This window comes from Macrotis lagotis, chromosome 7, assembly GCF_037893015.1.
Source record: "Macrotis lagotis isolate mMagLag1 chromosome 7, bilby.v1.9.chrom.fasta, whole genome shotgun sequence".
In the NCBI taxonomy this organism is placed as follows: Eukaryota; Metazoa; Chordata; class Mammalia; order Peramelemorphia; family Peramelidae; genus Macrotis; species Macrotis lagotis.
Window position 1 is genome coordinate 107,061,588 of NC_133664.1, and position 25,595 is coordinate 107,087,182.

At 36.5% G+C, this 25,595-nt stretch overlaps 1 pseudogene; it reads right to left on the bottom strand.

The window, feature by feature from the left end:
- Window positions 1-6,906: 6,906 nt before the first annotated feature.
- Window positions 6,907-8,059, bottom strand: LOC141493786 (non-selective voltage-gated ion channel VDAC2 pseudogene; annotated as a pseudogene).
- Between the last annotated feature and the right edge of the window lie 17,536 nt (window positions 8,060-25,595).

Genomic DNA, 25,595 nt, shown 5'->3' on the forward strand with positions numbered 1-25,595 from the left:
AGATTTTAAGTTCCAAATTTTTCTCCTTCCCTCCTCCCCTTGACAGCGAGTAACTTAATATAGATTATACCATGTACAATTATGTTAAACATATTTCCATATTTGTCATGTGAAAGAAGAATCAGAACAAAAGGGAGGGAAAAACTGTGAGAAGGAAAAAAAATGTCATAAATTTTAAAAATTGAAAATAGTAAACTTTAGTTCTTTCTCTGGATGTGGATGGCATTTTTCCATCATAAGTCTTTTAGAATTAATCTTTTCATTGAACTGCTGGGAACGGCAAAGTCTTTCATAGTTAATCATCATACAATACTGCACCTATTACTGTGCAAAATATTCTGGTTCTGCTCTCTTCATTCAGCATCAGTTCATGTAAGTTTTTTTGAGACCTTTTTGAAGTCTACCCACTTATGATTTCTTAAAAAACATTCATATACTATAATTTGCTCAGTCATTCCTCAATTTATGAGCAACCCCTCAATTTCCAATTCTTTGTCACTACAAAACAAACTGCTATAAGTATCTTTGTACATGTCAGTCTTTCCCCCTTTTTATGATCTCTTTGGGATATATACCTAGTAGTAGTATTGCTGAATCAAACAATATGTATTGTTTTGTTGACTTTTGGGCATAGGAGCTCAAAAGTTTTAAAAAGTGTATTAAAAATGTTTTAGGGGCGGCTATGTGGTACAGTGGATAGAGCACCGGCCCTGGAGTCAGGAGTACCAGAGTTCAAATCCAGCCTCAGATACTTAATAATTAGCTAGCTGTGTGGCCTTGGGCAAGCCACTTAACCCCACTTGCCTTGCAAAAAAAAAACTTTAAAAAAAGTGTTTTTACATGTAATTGGAGGAAAATAAAAATTTTTAAAAATAACTCAGGAAAGACCTTAAAATAGTCCTCAATCATTACTGAAGGAGAAATCAACCAATAAATGTTTATAAAACACTTACTATGCACCAGAGATTATACTTAGCACTGAGGATACAAATAGAGATCGAAGAGAGTCCTTACCCTCAAGGAGTTCACCATCTAATGGAGGAGACAACATGCAAACAAATATATACAAAGCAAGCTACGTGCAGGGAAAATAAATAATTAAAAGAGGGAAGGTACTGGAAGGTTCCTCTATAACCAACTATACAAAGACATAATAAAAATGATAGTCTTATGGATAGTTGTAATAACAACCCATCTGCCCCTGCAGTCTTGTTTAACATACTTCCCTTAACCCTGCTATTGTGTCTTCTTAATTGTAAAAGTATTTAGATATTTCCCCTTGTCTCCCATCCTTACAGAGGAAATAATCTTCTCATTTTGATATCAAATCTTAACAGATACATAGCAACTATTCTTCCAGAATCCCATTTTTTCCCTTTTACTTATTTCCTTTCCCCCTACCCTTCTCTCTTGCTGAACGATGTTATTTATCCTAAATGACTGCAAAATGTTATTGGTTGGCTGTGTATTCTAATGGGGCTGAAAAGCTTTAAAAACTAAAATCTATGTCCTAGGAAACTGAAGCTTCTATTTCCTAGCATTTCCTAGCTTTTAGTTTGCCCTCCTATCTTTGACCTACAGTCATTGGACCATAATAATGGGTACAATTGTCTCAAGAGGTGCCATTCCTCTTGGAGGAAAGAAATTTCTTGATAGTTATCACCCTGGGAATGTAGGCTGGAGTCTACATTCATAATTGCCTAGAATTTATAATTGCCTACTATATGGCAAGCACCATAGGGTACTGTGTATACAAATATAATGAATAAAACAAAATCTGCTCACAAGTTTGCCTTCTAATAGGAGAGATAATAAGAATATATAGAAGCAAATACAGACCATATATAAAAGAATAAATAAATAGATATTTTGAGGAGAGAAGGCAATAGCAATTAAGGGCATCTGTATAGATTTCATCTAGAAGGGGGTAATTAAACTGTATCTTGAAGGAAAAGAGAGATTCTGTGGTGAGAAAATAATGCATTCTAGGCATGAGGGAAAGACCACTGAAAAGACAGGGAGTTGAGAGAAGGAAATCTCGTTTGTGAGGGATAGATAAAAGACCGGTTTGACCTTGGATCACAGATTGTAAGTGGGGGTGAGGAGTGGGAGGGATTATAATGTAATAAATCCAGAAGATTGGAGCAAAGTGATGAAGTATTTTAGAAATTTCACAGGAGAGTTTATACATGTACAGTTATCCCTTCCACTTGGTGGAATGTTTCAATTTATTGAGACCTGGCATAAGAAATTAAATGGAAATTAAAAGCTTTAGAGAAGACCCAGAAAACACACAAAGGCCAGCAGACAACATAGAAAACTATTTAACGAGAGAGAAAATATAGTACATGGTAGTGGAGAAGTACGAATGGAGGAAGTTGTGATCAGCAATGGCAACAGTGGAAAAATATGGAAGTAACTTTTGTGATGGACTTATCATAAAGAATGTGATCCACCCATGACAGAGCTGGAGGTGTTGGAACACAGACTGAAGCACATTTTCTATTATTATTATTATTTTTTTTTTGCAGGGGTTGCAGGGCAAATGGAGCTGGGTGGCCTGCCTGGGGCTGCAAAGCTGGGTGATTGTTGGGTGTCTGAGGCTGGATTTGGACCTGGTTCAAGGGCCAATGCTCTGTCCGCCACCCGGCCACCCCTACTACTACTACTACTACTACTACTACTACTACTACTACTATTATTATTCTTGTTATTGTTACTATTTTATTTTATTTTGGGTCTTTTTGTTTTTGTTTTTTGCAGGGCAATGGGGTTGGGGTGGCTTGCACGGGGTCACACAGCTGGGTGATTGTTGGGTGTATGGGGCTGGATTTGGGCTCGGGTGCTCCTGGCTCCAGGGCCAGTGCTCTGTCCACTGCGCCACCTGGCCATACCTACAATTATTATTATTATTTTTAATTTTAATTTTAATTTTTTCTCTCCCCTTTACTGTATTGTTCATGTGGGTCTATAGTCTTTTGGGGGTATTATGTTTACTCTTTAACAAGAATATTTTAGTAATATATAAAAAAATCATTTGTACAAAATAAGCATAAATAAATAAATAAATGGGTAAATAAAGAAAAAAGAAAACTATCTAACCCAAATTTTATAGAAAGATACTATAAACACCCCATTAAAGGGGAAAAAAATTCAGACTTCTCTAGTTCAAAGGGAGAGTCAAAATTTTTTATGTGGATTTTCCAGATTTTGAGGGCTATGTGGAAAGGATAATTGTATTGATTCTAGATGCAAAAATAGGAAGTCACTGGGGTCTACTGAATAGGAGAATGACATATAGGAGTATCTCTCCCTACCTGATAATTTTTTGTCTTAAATCGATGTTAGATGTTACTTGCAAGTTATAGTGAACAAGGAACTCACCCTCAGTTTCTTCACATGTAAAATGATAATGATGGTATAGTTCCTATCTCATAAGAATGCTATGAGGTTAAAATGATCTAATTTATTCAAGCATCTTACAAACCTGAAAATATATGTAAATGTCTGTTTTTAAAGTAATCTTTATTTATAGGAGTTCGATAATCCAGCCTAAAACCTAGTTTTATTATTATCATATTTATGTGCTCCCATGTATCATCACCTAGTGAAATAAATGATTTTTAAAGAGGGAGGCAACTTGATACAGTATAAAGACCACTGGCTCTGGAATCTGAGGACATAGATTCAAATCCTATTTCTGACATTACTTGTGTCATTTAAGGCAATTTACTTTTTTTTTTATTCTGGCCTGTTTCCACATCTATAAAATGAAGGGTATGGACAGCATGGCCTCTGAAGACCCTTTCAGCTCTGTTTGTAATCCTAAAAAAAGGACTTTTATAGCAGTGAGCAGTATGAGACCATTAAAAGATATGCAGTTTCCCAAATGTCATCTTCCTGCTCCTACCAAATTCTGGACCCGACTTGTCTTTATATTTTATTTTATTGTTGTTCAGTCATTTAAGGTTGTGTCTGTCTCTTTGTGACTGCATTTAGGGTTTTCTTGGTCAAGACTCTGGAATGGTTTGTCATTTCCTTTTCCAGTTCATTACAATGAGGAAACTGAGGCAAACAAGGTTAAATAACTTGACCAGGGCCACACAGCTAGTAAGTGTCTGAGGTCACATTTGAACTCAGTTCTTCCTTATTCCACTCTATCCATTTTGCCACTTAGCTACCCCCAGTTATATAATGCAGACAAAAATGGAAGAAGGATTAGATATGTATTAAAAAAGAAAGGAAACTGAATGCTATACTTATATATTATCCTTAAAACATCATAACTATTAAGGTTATTAAGATATTCCTCAATTTTTTTTGCAAGGCAATGGGGTTAAGTGACTTGCCCAAGGTCATACAGCTAGGTAATTATTAAATGTCTGTATTAATATATTCTTAAGATGTTAAAAAGAACATAAGCAAAGTTTCTAGAGACAGGTAGTATAGTAGACAAAGCACTGGACCTAGAGTCAGGAAGACCAGAGTTTAATTCTATCTCTTACATTGACTAGCTAGTCCTTTAACATCAATTTCCTCATTTACAAAATGGGAATAATAATAGTACCTACCTCCTAGAAATTGTTGTGAAGATCAAATGAAGATGTTTTTAAAATATTACTTAGTATTTGCTTAATAAATGCTAGTTTTTATTTTATTTTTTCATTAAATGCTAGTTTTTATTTTATTTTTTCATTCATATGCAAATGTATATTCTTAAGTTACAAAATTTCCTTCCACCCTCCCTTCCCACCCCTTTACCACCAGCAGCGAACAATCAAGTTAACATTGTACGTACATATTTTTGATAAATCTGTTTATAGATTAGTCATTTTCAGTATGAAGAATTAGGATTAAAGGAAAGAGATACATAAGAGATAATTTTTTTATAAAGTGTTCATCAGATTCTGAAAAGTTGGGTTTTTCTTTTGTTTTCTTCCTCTGGATGGGGATAACATTGTCCATAGCAGGTCTGATAGGGTTGTCCTAGCTCTCTGAACTGCTGAGAGGAGCTGCTTCCATCAAGGTTGATCATCTCACAATGTTGTTCTTAATGTGTACATTGTTCTCTTGGTTCTGCCATTTACATGGCATCAGATCCTGTAACTCATTTCATGCTTCTCAAGAGTTTGAACATTTATTTTTTTATAAAACAATAATATTCGATAGTATTCATGTACCATAATTTGTTTAGTCATTTTCCAAATGATGGGCATCTCCTCAATTTCCAAGTCTTTACCACTACAAAAAGAGCTGCTATGAATATTTTGGAACATATGAGACTTTTCCTATTTTTTATTATTTCTTCTAGATATAGTCCTAAAATTGGAATTTCTGGGTCAAAAGAATGAACAATTTTATTGCTCTTTGAGCACAGTTCCATATTGCTCTCCAGAAAGGTTGGATCCACTCACAGCTCCACCAGCAATGCATTAATGTCCCAATCTTCCCACAACCTCTCCAACATTGGTCATTTTCCCTTTTTGTCATCTTGACCAATTTGATAGGTGGGAGGTGATACTTCATTGTTTTAATTTGCATTTCTCTAATCAATAATGATTTGAGGGGCTGCTAGGTGGCACAGTGGATAAAGCACCGGCCCTGGAGTCAGGAGTACCTGGGTTCAAATCCAGTCTCAGACACTTAATAATTACCTAGCTGTGTGGCCTTGGGCAAGCCACTTAACCCCATTTGCTTTACAAAAAAACCTAAAAAAAATTAATGATTTGGAACATTTTTTTCATATATTTATATGTAGCTTTAATTTCTTCATTTGAAAAGTATCTATAAATATCCTTTGACCATTTATCAGTTGGGGAATGACTTGTAACCTTATAAGTTTGATACACTTTTCTCTTTATTTTAAAATGAGACCTTTATCAGAACTCCTATTTGCAAAGATTGTTTCCCAGGTTTCTGCTTTCCTTCTAATTTTGGCAACATTGATTTTATTGGTGCAAGGACTTTTTAATTTAATATAGTCAAAATCATTCATTTTGCTATTTATAATCTAATTCTTGTTTGGTCACAAATTTGTACCTTTCCATAGATCTAACAGATAATTTCGTGTTCTATTAATTTAACCATGGTATAGCCCTTTATGTCTAAATTCTGTACCTATTTTGACCTTATTTCAGTATAGGGTGTAAGATGTGAGCCTATGCATAGTTTTTGCCATACAATTTTCCAGTTTTCTCAACAATTTTTGTCAATAGTGAGTTCTTATCCCAGAAGCTGATGTCTTTGGGTTTGTCACAGTAGATTGCTGTAGTCATTTACCACGATTTCTTTTGAATCTATCCTAATACAGATCCATTATTCTATTTTTTAACCAGTACCAGGCAGTTTTGATGACTACTGCTTTATAGCATAGTTTTTAGATCTGGTAGAGCTAGGTCACCTACCTTTACATTTGTTTTTCCCATTAGGTCCCTTGCTATTCTTGACCTTTTGTTGTTCCAGATGATTTTTCTTACTATTTTTTCTAGCTCTATAAAATAGTTATTTGGTAGTTTGATTGGTATGGCACTGAAGAAGTAATTTAATTTGGATAGAATTGTCATTTTTATTATATTAGCTCAAGCATGAGCAACTGACATTTCCCCAATTATTTAGGTTGGACTTTGTTTGGCTTTATAATTGTGTTCATACAGCTTCTGGGTTTGTCTTCGGAGGTGGATTCCCAAGTATTAAATGTTGCTTATGTTTACTTTTAATGGAATTTCTCTTTCTATCTCTTGCTCTTGGGCTTTATAATTCATATATAGAAATGATGATGATGTAAGTGGATTTATTTTATATCCTGCTATTTTGCTTAATTTGTTTATTGTTTCAAGGAGTTTTTGAGGTGATTTTTCAGGTTTTCTTTTTTTTATTCACAGTTTTCATAAAGGTCTATTTCATTATTGGTGGGTAGTGCCATTTAACAGTTAAATACATTTAAATAATGTATAGGTGACTCCACTACTGCAGCATTGGTAACTAGATAGGTAACCAATTTAATTAGAAACCAACAAGTAACTGTCTAAATATTTAAAATACAGCTCTTTTGTGGATCATCCCTTGTTTAGATCATCCCTCCTAGAAAAAAAAAAGCCTGCTGGTCACATTGGATATATATTTTAAGGCCAAATCTTCTGCTAGCAATCCTTTCTCCACGAGTTTCTTTGATTGTACTAAGCCTCCAATTCCAAGGCAAGCCCAAGTTTGTGACCTCCAGCATTGATGCTCTTCCCATCCACCAGGGCAGACAATGTAAGCTTCACTCCAGGCCTCAGGGTCTGAGTATAACCCATACCAATTAAACTAGAATTGTTGACTTTTGCAGAAGTAGAAGCAATGCTGTCCAACTGATATTTGGCTGCAATGCCAAAGTGAGTGCAGTTGGTGCCTGATGTCCAAGCAAGGTTTACAGAAGTATCCAGTTCCTCACATACTTTCTGATAAATTGAACCTCCAAATTCTGTTCCATCATTGACAGTGGTGTGCAGTTGGAAGTCTCCAGTCCTGTAGCCCACTGCAAAGTTGTTCCTTGTTAACGTTGACTTGGCACTATCTAAGGTCATCTGGTAGCCAGCAAGCTAGCCTTCATAACCAAAAACGGCTGACCCATGAATCGCAGGTCCAGCAAAATCAAAGTCAATGTCACAGCCAAGATTTATACATTCCCGTTTGCAAGAAGACTTTATTTTGCCACTTTTCTTTCCTGTGTTTGGTGAGAAGGTAGTGTCAAATGTCAGCTTCAAACCTTGGCAAATCTGATCTTAAATTGCAATTTCAGTGCCCAGAGTGTTATCAGTGTTCCATTTTTCTGTGAAAGTCAGACCATACTCCATTTATATTTGGTCTCCAAAGTTCCAGAAACTTTACCAGTGTCTGTATTAGATGAACCCGATGATGAGAATTCCACTCCACTGCAGGACTTTGTTTTCACATCGAGTTTCACCAACCCAAAACCAAATCCTTTGTTGAAAATATCTCTGGCAGCTTTGCCAAGGTCAGCATATGATGGAGGAACACACATTGACAGCCACATGCAGTCCTGTAGGTACAACGACATGGCGAGAGCATGGCACCGGCAGACCTGCCTCAGGTTTTCTAAGTATACCATCATATCATCTGCAAAGAGTGAAAATTGGGCTTCTTCATTGCCAATTCTGATTCTTTCAGTTTCTTTTTCTTCTCTTCTTGCTACAGCTAGCATTTCTAATACCATATTGAACAGTAATAGTGATAATGTGCATCCTTGTTTCACCCCTGATTTTAATGGAAATGGTCCAAGTTTATTCCCATTACATATATTATTTGTATAGATACTATTTATTATTTTAAGGAAAACTCCATTTATTCCTAAACTTTCTAGTGTTTTTAATAGGAATGGATGCTGTATTTTATCAAAGACTTTTTCACCATTTATTGAGATAATTATATGATTTCTGTTGGTTTTTTCTATTGATATATTCAATTATGTTAAATGTTTTCCTAATATTGAATCATCCCTGCCTACTGGTATAAATCCTACCTGATCATGGCATATTATCCTAGCAATAACTTACTGTAGGCTCATTGCTAAAATTTTATTTAAGAGTTTTGCATAATATTTAGGGAGATTGGTCTGTAATTTTCTTTATCTGTTTTGGTTCTTCCTGGTTTAGATATCAACACCATGTTGGTGTCATAAAAGGAATTTGGCAGAACTCCTATTTTTTTAAAATAATTTATGTAGAATAGGAATTAATTGTTACTATTTGCTAGAATTCACTTGTCAATCCATCTGGACCCAGAGACTTTTTCTTAGGGAGTTTATTGATAGTTTCTTCAATTTCTTTTTCTGAAATGTTTTTTTTATTTCTTCTTTTGTTAATCTGGGCAGTTTGTATTTTATTTTTATAAATATTCATCCATTTTCACACAGATTAACCAATTTATTGACAGACAGCTTGGCAAAGTAGCGCCGAATTATCTCTTTAATTTCCTCCTCATTGGTGGTTAGTTCACTCTTTTTGGTTTTGATACCAGTAATTTGGATATCTTCCTTTTTTTAAAATCATTGTAACCAAAGGTTTATCTATTTTATTGGCTTTTTCATAAAGCCAACTCAGTTTTATTTATGATATCAATGGTTTTCTTGCTTTCAATTTTATTAATTTCTCCCTTGATTTTCAAAATTTCTAATTTGGTATTTAATTGCAGATTTTTTAAACTTTTTTTAGTTGCATACCCAATTCATTGCTCTCCTCTTTCTCTATTTTATTCATATAGGCATTTAGAGATATAAAGTTTCCACTCAGCCTTGGCTGCATCCCATAAATTTTGGTATGATGTCTCATTAGTTTCATTTTCTTGAATATAATTATTGATTATTTCAATTATTTGCTGTTTGATCCACCCATTGCTTAAGTTATTTAGTTTCCAATTAGTTTTTGGTTTATCTTTCCATGACCCTTAATTGCATGTAATTTTTATTGCATCATGGTCTGAGAAGTATGTATTTATTATTTCTTCCTTTCTGCATTTGATTATAAGGTTTTTGTGCCCTAGTACATGGTCAATTTGGTATAGGTACCATATACCGCCAAGAAAAAAGGTATATTCTTTTCCATCCCCATTAAGTTTTATCCAGAGTTATATCATATCTAGTTTTCTGAGATTTCATTCACCTTCTTAACTGCCTTCTTGTTTATTTTGTGATTAGATCTATCTAATTCTGAGAGAGATTGAGGTACCCCATTATAAAAGTCTGCTATCTATGTCACCTTGTAATTCACTCAACTTTTCTCCTAGAAATTTGGATGCCATACCACTAGGTGCATTACCAATGATGCCTTTTAAGAAGATGTAGTTTCCTTCCTTATCCCAATGAGAATGAATTTTGCTTTTACTTCATTTGAGATCAGGATCACTACCCCTAATTTTTTTATTTCAGTTGAAGTGTAATATATTTTGCTTCATCCTTTTACCTTTACCCTGTGTGTATCTCTCTGCTTCAAATATGTTTCTTGTAAACAACATATTGTAGGATTCTTGTTTTTAATCTATTCAACTTTCCACTTCTGTTTTATGGGACAGTTCATCCCATTCACATTTACATTTAAGAATATTAATTCTGTATTTCCCTCCATTTATATTTATATTTTTCTCTTTCCTTTCCTTTTATTCCTCCCCACCAAAATTTTACTTCCTTTCCCCTTTGACTTTTCTTTTAAAAATCTAACTTTCAATTTATTTTCACTTATACCTTCACCTTCCCTTTTAGCAGTCCCTCTTCTCTTATCTTTCCCTTTTCCCCACCTTTTCCTTCCCCCCTCCACCTCCTACCCTGTAGATTAGGTTATATTTTTAAACACAATTAGGAATGTATCTTATTTCCTCACTGGGTCAAATCTATTGAATAAAATTTACTCAGTGTTCACACTCTCTTCTTTCCCTCTAAAACTGCAAATCTTTGTGCCTCTTCACTTGATATTATATACCAGTCTGGTACTATTAATCAGGTATCAACAATCACAATTTGATTTTTTGATTGTTTGATAAACTCAAAGTTATCAAAGTATCATCACAGATTGATTGCTTGATTACTTGATAAACAGGATTGTCTCAAATTACATCAAATTATAATTATAATCATTTTTTTACCTTACCTCCTTTTCAAATACCCTCTAAGGACACACAGTCTTCTTCATGGGCCAAAGTATCTTCCAAAGTCATATCATTTCTTGAACTATTTGTGCCTATCCTCCTAGGCCTATTTTTTCTCACTATTTACATCCCCCTCCCCACCCAGGGTACTTAACCTCTTGTTAAGTGAAGCTTGGAATAAGTCAAATCATGATTTGATTAACAAGGATCTTAAAGGACACTGAAAGTCTCACTTGAGAACTTTACAAATGATTGAAGTTAGGGAGACACTGACTCAGGACTGGCCAGTTTATGATGCCCTCATCAGAATAAGTGCTAAGCTTTGTCAGCCCAGCAGAATTAAAGTGGGTCAAAGGATAATGAGAGACTTAAGTTTAGAATTAACACCCCTGCTTTTCATCAGGGCTTTTTTTGTCTCAAATATAGTGATATCATCTTGGACCTCTTCAATGGAGAGACAAGACCCAACAATACTTATATCCTCTAAGTACAATTTCTACAGTTATATTCAACCTTTTAATAATCCTAAGAGAAGTAAAATTCTCAAGAATTAGAAGTGTTATATCCTCCCTTTTGGGGTTGTATACAATTTGATGGTCTTGACCAACTTTTGTTTTGGTTTGTTTTTTTCCTTCCCCTTTCATTTACCATATTATGCAACTTTTGTGTCATGTATTTGGTGATTGAATTCTCTATTCAGTTCTGGTCTTTGTGTCAGGAAATTTCAGAAGTCCTCTATTTCATTCAACATCCATCATTTCCCTAACAATATATGCTGAATTTTGGGGTAGTACATTCTAGGTTGTAATCCCAAGTCCTTCGCTCTCTAATATATGTTATTTCAGGTCTTCTGGTCCTTCAGCATTGAGGCTCATAAGTACTATGTGAGTCTGATTCTATTTCCTTTGTGTTTGAATTGTTTTCTTTTTGCTACATACAATATTTTCTCCTTTAATTTGAGAGTTCTGGAATTTGGCTATAACAGCCCTTGGAGTTTTTATCCTGGGGTCTCCTTCAGGAGGGGTTCTGTGGATTCTTTCAATGATTATATTGTCTTCTTGTTCTAGCAGATCAGGACAGTTTTCCCTAATAATTTCTGTATGACATTTTCTAGGTTCTTTTTTTGATCTAGGATTTCTGGTAGTCTGATGATTCATAGATTGTCTCTTCTGGATCTATTTTCCAGGTCATTCATTTTCCCTGAAAGGTATTCTACATTTTTTCAATTTTTTCAGACTTTTAATTTTTTTTATTTTTTATTTTTTATAGGTTTTTGCAAGGCAAATGGGGTTAAGTGGCTTGCCCAAGGACACACAGCTAGGTAATTATTAAGTGTTTGAGACCAGATTTGAACCCAGGTACTCCTGACTCCAGGACCAGTGCTTTATCCACTGCGCCACCTAGCCTCCCCCTTTTTATTTTGTTTAATGGAATCTTGTAATCTCCTAGATTCATTGGTTTATATTTGTTCAATTCTAAATTTTAGAGTTTTCCTTTTTTAAAGGTATTAAATTTTCTGGTCAATTTTTCATAATTTTCCTGCCTGACTACCATTTCTTTTTCCCATTTTTCTTCTTTCTCTCTTCTTTGGTTTTAAAATTCTTTTTAAGCTCTTTAATGAACTTCTGTATTTGATTCCATTTTATAGACTGTTTTGATATTTCCCCCGTGAGTGATTTTTCACTACTTTCTTCTTCAGATGTGGCATTGTTATCATCTTTGTCCATAAAGTAGTTTTCCATAGTGAGAACTCTTATCTTTCCTGCTAAACAGTTTTTCTGTTGTTTTAGCTCTGCTCCTGGGGTTTAGGGAGTATGGATCCAAGCCTTTGCTGTTGTTGTTGTTGGGGCTAGGGTCTGATCCATGGTTTTTTGTTGACCAAAATGTTGCCTTCAAGGTCTAGGTCTTGCCTTTGCAGAGATTTGTTTATTCCTTTCTGTACAGGTTCTGATTTAGCAGTAATTTGTTCTTGACCCAGTCCTGTCCTTTGTCCTGGTGTTCCCAGGGTTTACTTTGTTTGGGGTTGGGGTCCTCCTGGTTGCCGAGACCTCTGTTATTATTAAGCTGTTGGGACCTGAATTGCATTGTGGCTAAAAGCTTCTTGCTGGCTTTCCCTGCTCTCCTGCCTCCTTTGCTTTGCTTCGCCTTTTCCTCCAAAGAGACAGACCTTCACTGAAGATCTTCCATGATACTACAGTTGAAAACTTCTTTGAATCTTTTATTTTTCTTGGTGGAATCTGTAGCTTGAATGACAGGATAGAGGTTTCATTTATCTTTGATAGGTAAAAGCCCCTGAAGCATGTTAGCTTCATGCTGCCAACTGTAGTCTGTCCCAGAAGTTCAATGATAATTATTTTTTAAAAAAAATCTTCTACTATAAAATGATAGCTATTATTATTATTTTATATGTAAGATAGACAGTTAGATGGCAAAGTAAATAGAATACAAGGCCCTAAAGTCAGGAAGATATGAGTTTAAATGTGGCTTTAGAAATTTACTAAATGTGTGACCCTGGGCAAGTCATTTTATACTTTTGTGTCAGCCTCTCCTACAAAAGAAAGGAATGGTATCCAGCATCTTTGCCAAGAAAACCCTAAATGGGGGCAGCTAGGTGGTGCAGTGGATAGAGCACTGACCCTGGAGTTAGGAGTATCTGAGTTCAAATCCAGCCTCAGACACTTAATAATTACCTAGCTGTGTGGCTTTGGGCAAGCCACTTAACCCCATTTGCCTTGCAAAAAAAAAAAAACTAAAAAAAAAAAGAAAAGCCTAAATGGGGACACAAACCTAATTGAAAATGACTAAACCACAAAAATATGTAAAATTTTGGAAAGACTGAGATAATAATGAATAAGTTAGCAAGGCAAAGAGTGATTGGGATCTGTATAAGTAGAGGGGATGCCCACAATGAAAAAGATCACCTATCAATCCAAATATCAAGAACTGACAATCAAACCCATGATTGTGACCTACAATCTTGTTTTCCACTCTTCCCTGGGATAGTTCCACTTTTCACAATCCATTCTTTCCTAGTAAAACTTTCATCATCCCCATCCAACAGTGACCCTTTACTGTTTCACTGGTTAGAAGTGTGCCTGAGGGCTCCAAAATCCAGAGGAATTATACCATGGTCTACTTCAGCTACCTTTCTTAAAAGACTTTTGGAGTTGTAAGTGGCATACTTAGGACAGGTAATGATTGAAAACAGGTAATAAAGCTAAGGATATGGGTTCTAACATGTGAAAACTGGTTAAAGTTTCTCAATTACATAGCCACAGATCATAGCCCTTGTCATATGTACCCAGTGGGATTAAAAGGAGAAGTATTGAATGAGCAAGAAGATTCATACAAAGGTTAGAAGCATAATTCAAAGTTCATGTCCTACTGATAATAATAATAACAAGGATTTATATCCTGCTTTAAGGTTTGCAGAACACTTAACACATATCATCTCATTTAATTCTCACAGCAATCCCCTGGGTAAATGCCTCTATTATCTTCATTTTACAGACAAGGAAAATGATGCTGAGAATTGGCCAATATCACATACCTAGTAGGTATCTGAGGGAGCTGTTCAAACTCAGGTCTTTCTGATGCCAAGTACAACAGTCTGTCTATTCATGGTATCATGTAATGATGGTAGGTTAGAAATATCATAATCTTGTTTACCTACAGCAGAATGCTGAGTTCTCACTTCTTTCCTCACTCTCAAATGGTTCATACTTAAGAGTTTTGAAGCTTTTTGGGAAATGGACTTCAAAACTTTATTCTCATTGATCTTAGGAAAACATAGATAGACACAAAATAATGATAAGTGAAATGAGCAGAACTATGAGAATATTGTATAAAATAATAGGAAATGTGTTTTAAAAACAACTTTGAATGACTGAATCATTTTGACTATTATAAATACCCAAATTAATTATAAACAACATATGATACAATCAGAGAACTAGAAGTATGTGTAGAATGATTTTACATTTTTACATATTTATGTAGATTAAGGTGTCCTGTGCACACGCGCTCTCTCTCTCTCTCTCTCTCTCTCTCTCTCTCAGGATAGTCAGGACTGTTAGATTTCCTATAGTTAAGAAGAGAAGTCCCCAAAGGGATGTAGTTGAGGGTATTAGAATTCAATTTCAATTCAATCAATATTTCTTAAGCATTAGCTAGGTGGCACAGTGGATAGAGCACCTGAACTGGAGTCAGGAGGACCTGAGTTCAAAAACCTCAGAACTTGAGGCTTACTAGTTGTGTGGCCCTTGGCAAGTCACTTAACCTTGATTGCCTCATATCCAGAGTATCTCCACTTGTCCTGATTCATATCTGACCACTGGGAACCATATGGTCCTGGAGGAAAAAGTGAGACTGGTGACTTAGCTCAGCCCCCCACTCACTCAAATGCAATTCATATGCTTCTCACCTGATGTCAAGGTCTTCTTAGAGAATGAAAGGCAAACATCAACCAAGTGTTAGATTCATTGTTAGCTTCAGGGATAAAATTAGAAAAAGAAAAACAGTTCTTGCCTTCAAGGAACTTGCAATTTAATGTAGGAAGATAGCACATAAAAGGAAGCTGCAAAATGAGTGGGTGGGTTGGGATGTGATGTTCCTGAATTAAAATTAAGTTGAATTAAAGTTGGACAATGGAGAGAGGGTAGGAGAGTACCAAAGGTTGGAATCAGATAAAGGGAGACTGTGGAAGAAGTTTATTGCTCTACCCTCCAGTCCTACAGTAAAAGGGAAGTGAGTATCATGTTCTGAGGAAAAGTCAGGACCTCATTCCTGAGCCTGCTCTATCCATTTTGTTGAACTGAAAACAGGTGAGAGATGGATTGAAAAGGAGTCTAGCCCATTAATGGAAAAGTTGTGTGAGTTCTGAGAAAGGAACTTCATTAATAGTGCTCATAGAACTTCAGAATTTGCAAAGTTCTTTCCTTTTAACTATATATCTATATAGATTATCAGTCTATCTATCTATCTATCTATCTATCTATCTATCTATCTATCTATCTATCTATCTATGTAGTCTTATGAATCCTTAGAACTACTCTGTGATGTAGGTATTACAATTACTCTCTCCAGTTTATGGTTCAAAAAAATGAGAATTAGGGGTGGCTAGATGGCGCAGTGGATAAAGCACCAGCCCTGGAGTCAGGAGTACCTGGGTTCAAATCTGGTCTCAGACACTTAATAATTACCTAGCTGTGTGGCCTTGGGCAAGCCACTTAACCCCATTTGCCTTACAAAAAAAACCCTAAAAAAATGAGAATTAGAGAAGTTAAGTAGCTTGCTTGGGGTCACTCAGTGTTAGGGTTGGGATGTGAAGCCAAATCTTCCTGTTGCTAAGGCCAGTGCTCCATCCATCACACATATTACCTTGACCCTGGTGAGAGCTTTAAGCTCTGAGATGTCTGGGACTCTCAGAAAGAATTGGAGAGAACATTTAGATCATATCAATAGAGCAAGGGCACTGCCAATGGAGATGATGCCTCAAGTTTTATGACTCAAATCACCAGAAGGGCAAGAGATGATCCCCCTAGTCCCCATGGGAAAAAGATCTTTTATCCAGTTGTATCAATTGGTGGCTCAGTTAATAGAGTACTGGGGCCTGAGACAAGTTCAGAGTTCAAAATTAGCCTCAGACAAATTATACACAGATGAACTGTATGACTTTTGTTGAATCACTTAACCTCTGCCTAAGTTTCCTCAACTATAAAATGGGGATCATAGAGTTGTTGAGAGGGTCAAATGAGCTGGTATTTGTCAGGTGCTTATTTTCATTCTCCCTCCCTTTTTTAAAAAAATTGAATTTTATTTTATTTTTCACTCCCTATTTAATTTTCCTCCACTCCCCCACCTATTGAGATGGCAAGAAAAACAAATCCCATTTCAAATAAAAATAGTTATGCAAAACAAATTCCTGCATTAACCATGTCCAAAAGAGAAGAAAGAAAGGAAGAAAGAAAGATAGAAAGAAAAAGAAAGAAAGGAAATGTGCTTCAATCTACCCGCTGAATCCATCACCTCTTTGACTGACTCTGGGAGTATTTGCAATGGAAGATTTGGGAGCAGGGAGATATGATGGGATTTTTCCTACTGTAGAATATCTAATGTCAGTTGAGTTATGGTTGTTTTTAGCTTTCAAATGCCAGCTTCAGCTCATTCTGAATTTTAACACTCAAGTATAACTAGGAATTTTTTTCCTCACAAAGAGCAATATCAATTGTGGTGGCGATCCAAAGAATATTCTGTTCATGGGTATTGGTTCTCTAGGACAGTATGGGGCTTGTCTCCCACCTTCCCCTGCTCTCTGCTGACCCATAACCCTATCATTTCCTTCCCCCTCTCATTTCTCCAATCCCTGGTGGTATATTTGGTGGTGAGGGCAGCTAGGTGGAACAGTGGATAGAGCACTGACCTTGGAGTCAGGAGGATGGGAGTTAGAATCTAACCTCAGACATTTGACTCTTACTGGCTGTGTGACCTTGAACAAGTCACTTAACCCACTATCTCCAGTCATCCTGATGTATATCTGGCCACTGGACTCAGATGATGCTAGAAGAGAAAGTGAGGTTGGTGACTTAGTACAAATCCCTTCACTCAAATCCAATTCGTGTGCTTGTTTTGGCATCACTACACTGATGTCATGGTCTTTTTCTAAAATGAAGGGAAACATCATCATCATCATTATTATAATTTAGTGGTGAAGGACTGAAAAGGATGGTGTACCAAGGCTGTGACAGGAAGGGTCTCCCCTTGCTCCCAGTGCCGTCACCTTGGGCATTAAGCCTCAGTGGCACTCATCTACTTATAGCTTTATTCTCTAGGCTATTTATAAAAGACTTTTCAGTACTTCTGTAGTCATTTTATTCTTTGACCTTGCTTTTACATTTTCTATATGTCTAATAAAAATCTATAGTAGCTTCTTTATATAACTGTATCTTTGATTAATTTCTAGCTTTGCTCATCAGAATTATTTATTTTTCTGTCCTCAGAATTTCATTCTTGAGAGCTTCTCACATCTTCCCTCTCCTTACCAGCTTGACTTTCTGTAGAATTTTAGGCCACTGCATCCTATCAACTTTGTCATTTTTTCAGAGGACTGTTAGCAGTCTACAAGCCATTGAAAATCATGAGTCACCTTGCCTTCAGCACATGTTTTGTAGCTTGCCAATACTTGAGTTTGAAATGTTGTAAATCTAATTCATTTTTCTCCTTCTTATCTGAAATAGTCTAGTTCAAGCTCTGTGGTTAGCATTTAGCATTTCTTCCATCCAGTCTCTGCCTATGCCCAGAGATAGGAAGAAGGAAAGAGGAAAAGAGAAAACAAAGGCATATAGGCCTACATGGGCAAAAAGAAATTATTCACCTCCTCCCTCTCTTTCTCAATAGAACCTTTCCTTATCCTAAGGAAGCTTTGGGACCTTTTTTCCATAGAATACTGAGAATTTGCTTTAACAAGAATAATGACAAATTTTTCTTTGCAAAGATGAAGCCATCCCTACTTTGGAGGGGGAGGGGGGCAATGTACTTTCTGCTGCTATTGGATCAATGATATCTTTTGGAGAGAAAAGATAATATGTATTTATTGGACCACAGTCTTTTAGATATGGAGGGGATCTTTCCTTGATAAAAGGATTTAGAATGAAAAAAGAGACCCCAGAGGTCATCCACTCTAACTCATTTTACACATGAGACTTTTGAGATACTGGATGACTTTCCTTTAATATTAACAAGTAAAAAAAAAATTAAAGAAAAAAATACTACCAAGTAGTTTGTATTAGAACTCACTCTGGGCCTCCTGATGCCCATTCATTGTCATTATAACAGATAATAATGTGTGTTCTCTGATGTAAAATCCTTACACCCTCAATTTATACAGCTTTTCCATAAGGTGTTCCATCTCAGATCCAGTGAACACCATCCTAATCCTTGAGAGCAGGCCAAAATCATAAGATTTAGTTCTCTTTGCAGTGGTCAAAAACCTTTGGCAAGATGGGAACAATGACCACTAGGTGGCTCTCAAGACCAGGTGGTGAAAAGAAATTGTGTCTGAATACTGCATAAACGTATTTTTCCTCCTCTGCCTATGGCTGATAGGCCAGCATCCTATAGCTCTTTCCATGATTGTTACGGATCTTGAGAATGTCATAATTTGAATCCGATGCTAATTGTCTCTCTACAATGCTCTGTAGTTTTCCTCTACTGGGATTGGGACTTTAGTGAGGGTTCTTCAGTGAAGTATAAAGCTTGTAACTGGGCTACCTCAAATCTTGGGGCCTGCCAAATAGATCTAATGAGTCTCAAACCTTCAATGCTTTAGTGTTGCCCATCATTCACATTTTTAATTCTTTATGGTTTATAACACATCTAAATGCAGGCACATTTTTTTCATTCCTATCCAAGTCTTTGTGACCCCATTTGGGGTTTTCTTGGTAAGCATACTGGAATGGTTTTCCATTTCCTTTTCCAGCTCATTATATAGATGAGCAAAGTGAAGCAAAGGGGGTGCCTGGGGATACACAACTAGTGATTGTACTCAAGAAGATGAATTTTCCTGACTCCTAGCCTGGTACTCTATTTGTTGTACCACCTAGCTGCCCACATTTACTATATACAGATATTATGTGCACAATATTCATATTAGACATCTTACTTGTTATACATAGTGCATATATTATGCACCTATTTTTATTCACATGTTTTATATATATATGTATATATACATATATATACATATACATATATATATATGTATATGTATATATATGTATATATACACATACACACACATTTATGTCCAAGTATATATCATCTGATCTAGGACCTCATTAGGATAGAAAGCTTATATCAATGCAGAATAATACCTTCTCTGCAATGTACATTCTTTGAAAGTTGACTGATATAATGAAAAGCTCAATAATTTCTACAGGGTCACATAGCTAGTACATGTCAAAGGCAGGACATGAACCTAGCTAGGGCTTTCTGACTCAGAACTTAGAAGTCTATCCACTGTTCATGATGGATTCAAGTGTAAATATTATTATCTCTAGTTCACAAACGTGGAAGTGTAGGCTCAGAAAAATTAAGCCATAAAGAATAAATATTAGCATTGAGACTGGAGCCCAGGTTTCCTAACTTTCAAATGTGATGCTCTTTTCACTGTAATACTGATTTCTCTTTAACAATCACTACCTTCAAAAAATAATAGAAAAAAAAGGATTTAAAGTTGGAAAGGATTCTGGAAGAAAGGGATAATCCATGAAGGAAAAAGAAGGGAATAAGCATTTTCAAGCCACTGTATCAAATGTAATCTCATTTGATTATCACTATAACCTTGTAAAATAGGTGCTATTATTATGCCCATTTGGCTTAGAGTAAACTGAGTCTAACAGGGGTTATGTGATTTGCTTAGGGTCACCTGTCTAGTAAAATATCTAATGATAGAATTGAACTCAAGTCTTCCTTCCAGGTCAAGCATTCTTTCCCCTGCTGCCATGAGGTCAGGTTTAGAGAATCATCTGGTCTAAACCTCTCATTTCGCAGATGAGGCCACATAAAAAGTAAGTGAGATTACTAAATTGAATTCAGATCCTCTGACCCCAAATCCATCATTCTTTCTACTCTTTTCTCCTTCTTCTAGACCAGGAATGGGGAATGTCTGGCCAGCAGGCCATATAAGGCCCACAAAATCATTTGGTCTGGTATTGCCAAGGCAACTGTAGGTGGACTCAAAATTCAATAAATCTAGGAGCTTTTTAGGGATGAATTAATTAGATGTTTGACCAAATATAACAGGCTAATTTTTAAGTTTTGGTCCTTGCTAGAAGAAAAAGTTTCCTCACCCCTGTTCTAGACCAACTCATTTTTACAAACAAGGAAATTGAGACTTGGAATAGTGAAGTGATTTTCCCATGGTTGCACAGCTAGAGGCAAAGTCTTTTGACTATAAATAGAATACTCTTTCTTATAGGGGTCACATCTATTCTCTCCTTAGTCTTGACAGCAGAGACAAATATGGTGATTAGGAACAACTACTTTCCTAAGTTGCCTTGCATCCACCATCTCTAGTTGTCCTGATCCATATCTGGTCACTGGATCCAGATGGTGTTGGAGGAAAATGTGACTTAGCACAGTCCCCCCCCATCCCCTTACTCAAATCCAATTCTCATGCTTGTTATGGCATCAGCTCTTTGATGTCATGATCTTCTTCCAGAATGAAGGGAAAACAGCAACAACAAACATAAACATCTTTCTTAAGTACCACTCACAAGTGGGCAAAAAAAAAAGGAAAATCTCTGTGAACAAGTACTAAGCAAAGACCAGGGGCTCTAGTATATATGTTAATATTTGGTCTAGAAAACCTTCCAGCATGAACAAAGCAAAGCAACTAGGACCACCTCTCCCTACCTTCTTCTCTGTATATTTCATTAGCTCTTTTCCTTTTCCAGATTCTTCTTGATGTTCATTAGAACCTGATTTTATTTGGGGGTAGGATGTTAAAGGAGTTCTCAGGTAGGACTTTAGGAGCAGAGGAAAATTATACTAATAGTAGCATTGATGTAGAACTTTAAGGTTTACAAAGCTTTTTATTTTTATAAATTTGGGAAGCAGGTGCTATTATGATTCTCATTTTACAGATAAAGAAACTGAGGCAATTAGTTGGAACAGTGGATAGAACACTGGGTTTGGAGTCAGGAAGACCTGAATTCAATTCCAGCATCAGAAGTTTCCTGCCTGTGTGACCTTGAGCATGTTATTCAACTTTTATTTGCCTCGGTTTCCTCATTTGGAAAATGAGGATAGCAATGACACCTACTTCCCAGGGTTGTTATGAAGATCAAATGAAATAATATTTATAAAATACTTAGCATATTGTCTGGTGCTATGTAAATGCTAGCTGATGTTGTTATAACAGACAAAGTTAGAGTGACTTGCCTAGGGTCAAAACTATATTAAATAACTGAGGTTGTATTTGAACTCAGGTCTTCTGAGTCTAGCAGGTCTTCTACATCATCTAGCTGTAATACCATAGTTATTCATTTTGGGGGGGCTATATGATTTTATGTGCTCTGGCAAAGGAAAGGACAAGAAGAGACACTGTACTATCATATTTCAAATGATTCCCTCAGGGTGAATACTCCCTTCTTAGGTATGTTACTTTACCTCTCTGGGTCTTAGTTCCCTCATTTGCAAATTGATGAAATTGAACTGAAGTTCTTTCTTGTTCGATCATCCAACTATGATATAGCCATCCTTCAATGCCTAAGTATATTATCTTAGGAATTTCTATGGCCAGCATCATCATGAAGAAAATTTTAGGATGATGAACTCTTTGAATTTAGCTACCCTTTTACTTAGAGGCAGCACAATGCATAGGATAGTGGAGTCAGGAAGATCTAAGGTCAAATGTGTTTTTTCTTAGCTATACGATAGTGGACTTAACTTCTGTTTGCCTCAGTTTTCTCAATATAAAATGAGGACAATAATAGGGCTGTTGTAAATAAAATCAGATAAAGTTTGTATTTCATTCACAGTGTCTGGTACATGGTTGACCCTATATACATGCTTATTCCATTCCCTGAGCTTTCCCTTTAGATGATTGGTATGTTATTGGGCATCCTGGAGGTTTTTAAAGTTTTCAGAACTTATACTTCAATAGTATAAACATTGAAAGCTCAGGGTCATATCTAGGCCACTGGAATAGGCCTTCAGTGGAGGAAGAAGAGACTTTGGTAATAAGAAATCAATATGTTTATAACCTACCAGTTTGCTGTCAGCACAATAATGGCAAGGTTGCTAACTAAGCACATTGTGTGGAAATGTTCTGTTACCCAGAGAAGACCCCAGAGCAAGCCTAAACTGGCCCCAGGCCTTCATAGACAGTCTTCAGGACTAAAGAGACTGCCAAGAAGCATTCCAGAGCTATTCAGGCTATGGAATTAAGGCTAGCAGAATTTAACCTCCTTGAGGAAAGGGTTGTTTTTACTTTTTGTCTTTGTCCCTCCAGAGCCTAGCACAGTGCTTCATGCATAGCAAGAGAGAGTAAGCAAGCAACTAGAATTAATTAAGCTCCTACCATGTGTCACACACTGTGACAGATTCTGGGAAGATAATGAATAGTAGCACCTTCTCTGGGCTCACTCCCCAATCTGCCCTGGCAGGTCAAGTGTTCTGAGGGTAATTAGTACACAGTGTTCTAGGGGACATCTCCATGGACTGAGCAGTGTGGAAAGAAATAACTTTGTCCTCTTTGCTTAATTTTGTTATTTCTTAGTGTAATTAGGAGTGAACTGGTCTATGGGGTTTAGTCTTTGGGAAATTCAGGGATACCCAATCCAGTCTAAATGACCATGTGGAAGCTTTGGGAGAGCCTGTTTCTAGTCATGTGTGACTGACTGACTTGCACTCTGTGAAGAGAGTTGGACCCTGGTTCTAGGCCGCCTCAGTCTTCTCTGATAATGGTCCAGCCAACACTGCTTGGCTATTCTTTTATCTCTCTCTCCCTTCCTCCATCTTGTAACCTTTTTAATAAATTTTTGTTTTATTTCCACCCATGCCTTCCGGAGTCTAAATAATGATCCCTCATAGGCAGAACTGAATCCAAGTAGCCTGTGGCTACAAAGGAAGGATTGGTAGTTTACATTACAAAGACTGGGCTCTGCCTGTATGGTTGCTTTATAGGCAGGTAGCCTCAATCTGATCAAAAATTTAAATTAGGTGGGTGTGCTCCACCTTTCTAAGGTGGGTCTTGACCTTCTTTGTGCATACTCAAGGAGATCTAGCAAGAACAGCTAGATTCTTGCTCATTAGTATAATGAACAGGCTGGAGGAAATTAAGAGGAACCAATGTATCAATTAGATTTGTAAATCCAACCAATGATTGGCATAAGGGGGTAGGAACAAAACCCTTCAAACTGCATAAAAGAGCTTGTATTTTGGGAGAGGTGTGCCATTTTGTTAAGATATCTTAATAGGAAAAACCATTTTAATCACTTTGGACTAAGTATTTTTGAACCATTTATAACAATGCCCTTTTGCTAGACTTTTTTTTCCAAACATGATGCCTACTGCTATCAAGTTATATTTGAATCTATTCTTCTTGTAGAATAGTATGCCTCAGATTTGAAGGAAAATATTATGTACCAACTTTTGTTATTTTACTATCTCATTAAATACCTTTACTAAAAGTCAGTTGAATCACCTGCCTTATTTTTAATGAGCACATAATTGGGGGGCTTTGCGAGCAACAGTACTAAAAGTTCAGTCCCTTGGGGTTCCTATAATAGTAGGTAACCAACCCTCTTTAGACTCCAAACCTTGAGTATGAGTTCAGTTGGGAGAAAAGCATGATAAGGGGAAATAGGGTAGGTGGTTTCTTACTGTGCGCCTTCCCCCATTTGTCGTCAAAAGATAAGAATACAATCCCAAGATGTTAATGAGTTAATAGATTAAATTTAAAGATGCCTCTAGTCCTGATCTCTTTATGCAATGAACACCTACCCCTTTGAATGAGTCAAGAAAGGAATTGAAGGAATTGTTTGAGTAAAGAAATTAGCCATACTTCTGGGGACTTGAAATAGCTAAACCTTGCAGAAATCACACTAGTCAGTTAAGGTTCAGAGAAACTATGGGTAGTAGCAATTTGTCCAGAGGGAAACTTACCTCTGGACAAAAGAGAAGTAGTTGAAGACTAAGACAGAGTTCAAACCAGTAGGAATCTGTAGAGGAGAATATATCTAGAAGGCAGGGAGGAATATTTCTCTCATTTCTTCTCCTCCTCCTAACAACCAGATAGCTTTGGAAGAAAGTTACTGGACCATGACCTTTCCACTGTATGTAGAGGAGATCAGAGGCACACCCTTTGGATTGACATGCATGGAGAAAACTGTTAGCTGAAGGAAGAAGCAGCTTCAAGGAGAGTGACCTCTGCTATCAGAGTTGGTAATATTAGCCATCATGAATTATCTTCCATTTACACTATATATATATATATATACATATATATATATATGCATATATATATATATATATATATCTCAAACATTTACAGTTATTTGCATGTATTATTTGCATCATGCACCCTCTTAACCCCACCCCAAATCTTTTGGGAGTAGGGACTATGTTTTTGTTTTTCTTTGCATCTCCCATACTAACTTAGCACATTCCCTACCAAATACTAAGTGTTTAATACATTTGTCATACTTGCTCATCCAAAACAAAGACTTTATAGCCTTGCTCTCCACATAAGTTCCTGTGGCTTTTCTTTTGTAGAACTAGTTGAAATAGCCCTGAAGTTATGGCTTATTTCATAAAAGAACCAAGATCACTCCCCTGTGAAAAAGAGGCCAACTAGGAATGAAATTCCTAGTGAAGTTGTAATTTTTCATGGGGAGAGGCAGCAGCCCAGGAAATACCATCAGCCTCTCTGCATGGAAGCAGCAAGTATCCTCTGAAGGCAGAGGATGATACAGTTAGGACATATCCTTGGGAGGGTGAGATGGACACATGTTCCTTCTCCCTCCATCAGTAAGGAAAACTAAGGAAGAGTGTGCTTCCAAATGTGTATGGAGGATTTTCCTCATTTATTTTGCTAGATTGTTTTAATTAAGTGTCTTTTATTTTGAGTTAATGTATGATCTCATTTTCTCTGGAAAAAGAAAAGCAGTGGTGGGAGGTTCATGAGCTGTGAATCTGAAAGGATGAGGACTCAGAGAACCTAGAAGTTGGGTGTCTCTTTCAGGGTATTCACAGGTTCAAGGTATTTCACAGTTGAAAGCAGATCTTTAGAGATCAGTTTGAACATGAAAAATCTGAACTTCAGAAAATTAGATGATTTTGGAAACCAGATCCCTGATTCCCAGACCAGTGCTATTTCTGTAACATCATGTTGCAGCCCCTTGCCAGGTTTTCATGGGAAAGACTGCCCACCACTGAGAGATTTTAGGACCACT